Source organism: Mus caroli, chromosome 10 (assembly GCF_900094665.2).
Source record: "Mus caroli chromosome 10, CAROLI_EIJ_v1.1, whole genome shotgun sequence".
Classification (NCBI taxonomy): Eukaryota; Metazoa; Chordata; class Mammalia; order Rodentia; family Muridae; genus Mus; species Mus caroli.
Genome location: NC_034579.1, coordinates 116284098 through 116292660, shown reverse-complemented (window position 1 = coordinate 116292660; position 8563 = coordinate 116284098).

Sequence of the window (8563 nt, the reverse complement as noted above, 5' to 3'; positions counted from 1 at the left end):
CTCTCTCTCTCTCTCTCTCTCTCTCTCTCTCTCTCTCTCTCTGGCTCTGGCTCTCTAGCTCCCCACCCCCATCCTCTGGTGCCTAAGGCTCAGGATATAGCTCACAGCTCTTACTTCAGTTCCTTGCTGTATGCCACCATGTTCTCCACCATGACAATAATAGAGTAAGCCTCTGAAACTATAAGCAAGTCCCCAACTAAATGTTTTCTTTTATAAGAGTTGCCGGGGTCATGGTGTCTCTTTTTCACTTCACAGTAATAAAACAGTGACCAAGACATGTTGTGAGAGGTGACATTTATGCCTCTCTCCTTTAAGGTAGTAGCAACTGTACAACACTAGCATCTCCAGCATCTCCAGCATTTACCTACAGACATGGATTGTCTCATTAAACTCTTGTCAAGATCTTATATACTCAAAACAAGCTCTCAGTCAGCTGACTGGCCTGCTCCCTCAACTTCTCTTTTTCCTTTCTTTCTTCTCCCCTACTCTAAGCCTCCCTTGTGTATTGCCCTCTATGTGATAACTCTTCCACTTGTTCTAAATTGACAAAAGAGCATTGCGTTTCTTTATGGGGTACAACGCTGAATTAGAATTTGTGGAGAAAATGTGGACTAATTAAATCAAGCTAAGTAATATATCATTGACTCAGAGGCCTGCTGTTTCTATAATGAGAACAGTTGGAATTTTTAGTTGTTTTGAAATGTACAGTATACCGTTAACCTGAATTCTAAAACTATACAGTACAATTTAAAAAAATCAACGTCTTGGCCGGGCGTGGTGGCGTACGCCTTTAATCCCAGCACTTGGGACACAGAGGCAGGCAGATTTCTGAGTTCAAGGCCAGCCTGGGCTACAGAGTGAGTTCCAGGACAGCCAGGGCTACACAAAGAAACCCTGTCTCAAAAAACCAAAAACCAAAAACCAAAAACCAAAAACAAAAACAAAAACAAAAACAAAAACAAAAACAAAAAACAAACCCAAAGTCTTGTTTCTCCTAACTCCAGGCTTTGTATCTTAGGACTGTTACCTTCCTATTCTTGCTCTTGACTTCAGCCTTTGCTGCCATGAACCTATTCTCTGTCCTGTAAGTTCAGTTGTTTTAGATCACACAGTTTGGTAAACTCATGTGGTTTTCCCCTGTGCTTGTCTTATTTGCTTAGTATAATGTTCTTCAATTCCATATACATTGTCGGGTATGACCGAATTTTCTTTCTTTGTCCTAATGCATTCATCCCATTGTGTATATAGTACATTTTCACATGCTGGTGTATATTAGAGTGAGTCCATACTTGATTATGCTAAACCATGCTGCAGTGATGACCGACACCACAAAAGTCTGTTTGACAGTGAGTTTCCTTTAAGATTTGGAAGTTGAATGATATTTATAATGGCAAACTTTACCATCATAAAATAACTTATGTGGACTAATTACTAAGAGGCTAACTTAGCACACAGTTTTAGACAATGTTGTCTGTGTTAATCAGCTTAGCTCTGGTGAAGAACTCACGGAAAACAAGAGAATAGGAAGACTACTTTAACCATGAACAGAAAGAAGAAGGTGGGATCAAGTTCAGATTTTATGACTTTCAAGGAGTCTTCCAAAATTACTTTCCAAGAGCTTGCTCCAATTGCTTAAGAACTTGCTACGAGGCCTGTGTGTCAAGACTTCTCCTGCCTTCCAAAACCAGTGCTCTAAGGACCAAGGCTGCAATAAAAGTGGGGACACATGAGCCATGTCAGTTTTTTTAGGAACTTCCATATAGTATTCTATAATAATTATATCAATTAACATGCCAACTATAGCATATAAAGGTTACTTTTTTATCCATTCCAATACATACTACCTAAAAGTTTATAGCTTTACATTTTATGCTCAAGTTCTTTAAAATGTAATATATTTTCTTTAATTGCTGTTGGTCTTCTATCCACTCTTTCAGAAAGAATCACTTCTATACTGCAGAGAGATAATTACAAGAAAAGATATCAGGAGTACATATGACGACAAGACTCTTAACTAATGTGTTCAAGATTTCTTTTCAATATGGACTCTCAGAATTAATGAAAGAGCTGGCAAAACCCAGCAACAAATCCATGAAAGATAGTCACCGGGGGACGGTGGATAAGATAGACATCTTAAATGGAAGGGTTATTAAATACAGTTCTGATATCCAAAGACAGAATAGATGTGATTACAAGGTGAGATAATATTCTTTAGTCCACACAAGATATTATCAGGATAAATGAACATGATTTCCAGAAGACAGCTTGCATGGGAAGCTGGCCTTTCAACTTGGTCTTATTTTCACTTTCAAAGTATCTCCCGCAATGACATAAAAACTTCCTACTTGTCCAGGCTCCCAAAGCATCTCCTGCTTTCTAATAGCACCACCCTGGGACAAACTCTTTCATCACAACGTAGACTTCGAAGATGTACTCACAACAGATCAGAATTGTATTTAATAGCCCCTGCCCTACTCTGACCTAGGAAATCATAAGCATTTTTGATATTACTTATATGATTTATAGCATACCCTTATACAGAGATTTAGGGAACTATAACTTTTAATAAGTCAGTGCCCATGAATAATCGTCTACAGCCAGATGTGAATGGTCTTATTCCACACCACTTATTACCAGCTATGTGACATGTGCAAATGACTTATGCAGCCTGCTTCCACTCCCTCATCAGCAGAGAGCAGACAGTCGGAGTGCCTCTTTATGACTTTGCTGAGGATTAAATTATCTAAAATATATGCAGTGCTGAAAACCACACATGGTACATTCCAGTAAATGTTCATGAAGTAAATCCCTAATTAAAATATATCCTTTTAATCTTACCTCTAATTGAGAGTGCTGACTGTTTGAGAAGTGGCCGTTTGAAGGAAAACTTTCATTCATAATTAGGCATAAGAAGATCAAATACAGTGTGATTCAATGCATAGAATAGCATAAGAATGCCATAGATATTCAATATTTACTCAAGTCTTTGCATGTTTAAAAGATGAAGTGCCTGTAATTATTGCAGTATTGGAACATGTAAGAACCACGGGGTTGTATGACCTTGTATTAATTAACAATGTGCTGCTGGTATTAAATAGCTCTCACTGATAGAAAACGTTATACAGATTTTACCAAGAGCATCAGAAGCCATGAGTTTTCTCTGGCTCATTCTAATAATGACAATAATATCAGAACCCATTTGTCTGGATCTTTTAAACTTTGCAAGGAGCTAAGCAATCATTCACTTACTCCTCACCATAATCCTGGGTGTCAGATGTGTCATTTTTATATTGTAAGATCATTACTTATGCATGTTATCACATCATTATTATTTATATTTCATGGGTGAAAAAGATGAGGACCAAAATGATTAAGGGATTTTCTCCTTTAGGGTCACAATTTGTCTCCTGCAACACCCTTAAATAACGCCTAAAAGACAAATGAAAAGCTATGTGTTGCTCTCATTTTCTATACCCTTTGAAACAAGGCAAGAGACAAATGCCAGTTCCTTAGTGAGGAGACTGAGCAAGCTTCTCGGTTCAGCTGTGTGACACTGGCACTGTAGAGTTCTAGAAGGTTCCAGGTTCCATGTATATGCCCTATGTAAATGGTGCTCCTTAGGTCTGAACAGCTTGTGTGATCTCTGCAGGTACAAATGGGGTGATTATGTCTGCAGAACCCAAAGCAACAAACAGCAATAAAACTGACATGTTGGTTTCCATTTCATCCTGTGGTATCACAGAAAAGCAGGGCATAATGGAGTAGGGCGGGGAGAGATGAAATCAAACAGAAGTAACTCTAGAGGGAAATCTGTCACAAAGGTTGAATTTTCTCTCATAATTCACACTACCTACTCATTTAAAAGCATGGCATTCAGCTGAACCAAGTGGGTGGAGGGAGAGCCCCAAGTTACATCCTGCTTCAGGATCTCAAATTTGGTTTATTGTCTAGTGCAGCAACCCTAAAATTAAATGAGCATGTGCAGGAGACTCATCTTTGTGCAGTCTGTAGAATCTTGTTGGAGACAAACAGTCCTCCAATGTCAGATTCCAAAATGGACAGGAGAGTCTCCAGGACAGAGCTGCCAAGTTGGAGCTTCTTTTTCCACTTACATTAGAAATCTGGTAATTGGATTTTAAGCAGTTCCATGTGCAGTCATTATATGTAATCCATTCTGTGGCATTCCTCCCCAGTAAATCTGTAAGAGACCAAAAGATATGGCAAGCCTTCCTTTATCAGTGCCACACAAGTCTCTCTAAAGCTGGTTGGCTCCAACAAAGAGTCTTTTAAGAGAGCAAGTGGGACATTTTAACTGTTGAAAACCTAATGGGAATCACAAGACAAGAAAGGGGGGCTAATGGGTAGCTGGCAGTGAAATGCAGGTCAGACGAGTGTCCAATAATATCACCAGAAATAATTAACCCACCAAGAACTCCAGTGTCTATTGCTGTTTAGAAATATGGGCAACATACATTTCAGCTGTCATAATGGAATGAAAATTATTCAAAACATTTAAAGATAAGCTAGCTAACCTATAACAGCAGAAATCCACATGTGCAGAAGAGCATTAAAGGTGAGCAGAAATCACCAGCTGACTGGTGCATCTTCATGACATACCTGAAGAGACTGGCAGTGAGGTGGAAATGTATTATTTGTTTGCTCTAGAACACACCATGGTTAAATGTTAATTGGTTGGCTGGTGTTTCCTAGTGCAGTTCCTAGGAGCTTACCAACAAACATGGTAGACATTGTGTGGCATGGAAAATAAAAGGAACAACTCAACATCCTTGATTGTTCAGCTGTGACACTTTTGATGTAAAATATAAGGAATCTAACTAGCAGATGGGAGAAAAATGTGGCTTTTGCCCTGTAACCATAGCCATGTTCTGTTTGTCTGAATCTTCCCTCACTGTTGGTGCTCAGTATTTCCAAGTCATAAACAGGTTAGTCAATCAACAGGAAGCAAACCCAGTTACAGGAAGTGAGCTTAGGCATTATACATTAGATCATGCACACCCACAGTGAGCTGTGAGCACTCTTGCGTGCATGCCATAGCCCCACTATCAGATCCCTAAGGAAAAAAAAAGGAGACCAGGATTGTAGAAATCAGGTAAACAGCAAATAAGTAATTACAACAAGGAGAGAATAAAAACAAACTCTCTGTAACTGCCAGCCTACCACAGCTACCAGCTGACATAGAAATGAGCTCACCAAGCTTCACAGCATCACCCAGACAACTGGTAGACCTGGGAGTAATAACAAAGGTGTTTTATGCCACTGTGCTTGGGTAATGGCTACAAAGCCGGCCGTAACTGATACCAGTGAATATCTGGGTGATGCATTATGAGTGGATGTGAAGACAGAAACCCTCACTGCTTACTGAACCCCAAATATAATCTCATAAAATAGAATATTAATGTCTTATTAATCTCTGTGTGATATGAAGGTGATGCTGACTACCTCAGTTATCCATATGATCTACTATAATCAAAACAGAGGCTTCTTTCGGGGTGTCAGGTTTTTCTTCACTTGGAGAACTCCAGCCAGTTCTCTCTGCAGTAAGACCACACAAATTTAACATTAAATAGAACTTGCTGAAGATTATTACAGCAAATTGATATAAATTATTAGAGCAAATTGATATAAGCTCAGTTAATGATGGTCTCAGGAGCGACATTCAAAGGAAAGCAAAGCTCATCACTTTAGTTGTATTCATTGTGTCCAGCACAGTTCTTGGCACAAAGGTGTACAAAAATAGCTATTAGTGAATGAGTGAGGGACTTCTGGGCCTCTCTACACTCTAATGTGTGTTGATCATCTCTGATAGTTTCTCTAGACTTTTACTGGATTCATGAGCTTCAGTTTACAAGCTCAGCATCTTCTGGTGCTTCTCTCTTCACACTCCAACTCCAGTGCTACTATAATTCTCATGTGGCCATTCAGGATGATGCTGGAGAGTGTGCTAAAACTTTGTGAGCCCCAGTGTCCTTACAAAGTGGCAACACAACACCTGTCATATGCAGGAGTGAAGCAAATGGCCCATGTCATGTTCTTAGGCAAAACTCATGGTACAAATCAAGTGCCAGAAAGATGGTAGTTATCATATTCTTTGCGTATTCATATGTGAAATTTGCCTGTCTCTGCCTCATAAGTGCTGGAATTATAGGTCTGTGTTTATGTGTGTGTTTGTGTGTGTGTGCTACCATTACTGGTTGGTAGCTATCATTTTTAATCTTGCCCATCTTCACTGAAGGATCATCCCAGCTCTTCACTTTCTCCCTTCCATTTTCCAGACTGTAGAGAATATACTGGTGGAGAATAAAACACTGCTATCAATTAGATGTTCATGATTCTGATTTTAACCTTGCAACTCCCAATGTCAAGATACACTAAAAATGTTTTCCATTTTTCTGGGCACTTCATTTCTTGTAGTCAGCATATGACTTTCATTTATCAAGGACCATATGAAGCACCCTACCAATGCATGCTACACTTTCACCCAAGCTCTAAAGCTTTGATGTTCATGAAATAAAAATAATGAATAATATCCAGTTGTAAATTTCTGTTTGGTTGTACCAACCCTTGTTCATTTGACTTATCTAATGAAGGGGATGTGTTTTCCTTCCTCACACCAACCCCTCCATTTAGTACCTCACCATTGCCTGTTCCTCAAAGATGATCTATCCCATGTTTCATGGTTTCTCCTTTCATCATGACACTACTCTCAGCTGCTCCTTATAGATAGTGTCCCTTATATAAAGCGTCCCTTTATCTAACACCTTTCTTGCAGCTTCTTAAGTCTAGAAAAAGTCACCATTTAAATCACATTCTCCTCTCCTTCTCCCTCCCACTCTCCCCCTCGATCCCCCAACTCTCCCATTTAGCACACGCACCAGCAGGGCTTATACTCTTCTACATTATATAGGAATGGATATACTTTTATTGACATGTTTCACATGTGATTTTAAAAAATATGGAATTGCCAGGGCCAAGGGGTGGGGGTGGGTGGGTGGGNGTATTGGGGACTTTTTGGATAGCATTGGAAATGTAATTGAGGAAATTACCTAATTAAAAAAAAAAGAAACTTCTAAAAAAAAAAAGGAAATGTAATTGAGGAAATTACCTAATAAAAAATAAATAAATAAAATATCTAATAAAATTTTAAAAAAGAAAAATAAATAAAGAAATAAAGAAATAAAGAAAGAAAATATCTAATAAAATTAAAAAAAGAAAAAATAATAAATAAATAAAGAAAATAAAGAAAGAAAGAAAGAAAATATCTAATAAAATTAAAAAAAATAAAAAAATAAAAAATATGGAATTGTTATGTCTCTCACAAGTTAAAAACAATCACCTTTTAATAAATTCCTATCATGGACAAAATACTGCGTAAGGTCTTCTGTGGGCATGAATTCACTGACTCTTCATATCACTGAAGATAAAGCACAACCATCTCACAGATTAATTATGGAGACTACTCATTTTTCTCCCAGTCATTGTCTTAAAGATTGTGAAGTTATCACTTATACAAGTGTCAGTAGCTTGGGCACAAGCTGACAACTATTACCCCAGTGGTTGCTCTTTCAACTGGGATCTGCCTTAGCATCCTTGTTACTGCACTGAAGATCTTTGAAGAGATAACCCTAGCCCCTTTTCACTCCTCTAGTTCTAGGGGAAACACAGAATTGATCCTTTGTACTCTGCATACAACATGGGCTGCCACCCTTTTCTTTATCAATTATTAGTCCTGCACTCAGATTCTGTATCCTCCTCCCTCCTCCCTCCTCCCTTCCTCCTCCATTTTGTGGCATATACACCATACCCTTCTCACATATGTGGCTAAAAATAAGATGTGTTATGATGGTACTTTGACTACATAATGGTCTTATTTGTATTTTCACCTCCTGTTGAAAGAGAAGTTGACATATGCTATTTCTCCTTTCAACTCTATCACTCAGTTCTCAACCTACTGAAATCTCAATTTTGCAATGGATATTTGAATGAACCTGTTCTATCTGAAGTAAACCATGGGGTAATTCCTAATGATAAGCATAAATAACTTCTTCAGTTCTCACCTAACATGGACTCTCTGCTAGTTTTGTTGGTGTTTTAACCTCAGCGTGTCTTTCAACAACCACTCATTCCCTCCTCGTGCTGTGTAGCCTATGCCTTTCTCAAGTTTCCACTGATGTCTATCTGAACCTGTGTTACACTGCTTTGCTGGACTCAGAAACTCCTGGGGGTCTTGCCTCACGGTCATATCCCCTGTGCATTACATACATTCCACCCTGTCCATCTTGACTGGATACACACTGGGATAAACAGGAGTTTCTATAAGAAACATCTATACCTAGGTGTCAATTTCAGGCCAATTAAAAGGCCCTCTGCAAGCTGAAATGGGCACGGGTACACTTCAGGCTTTCTTTGTCTAATCGAACTTGAACTAGGACAAGGATCCAATGAACATCCTTCCCACTGTTTCAGTCTTAGCTCAGGTCTTCATAGCTCTCCCATAGGTGTTCTCTCTCTCTCTCTCTCTCTCTCTCTCTCTCTCTCTCTCTCT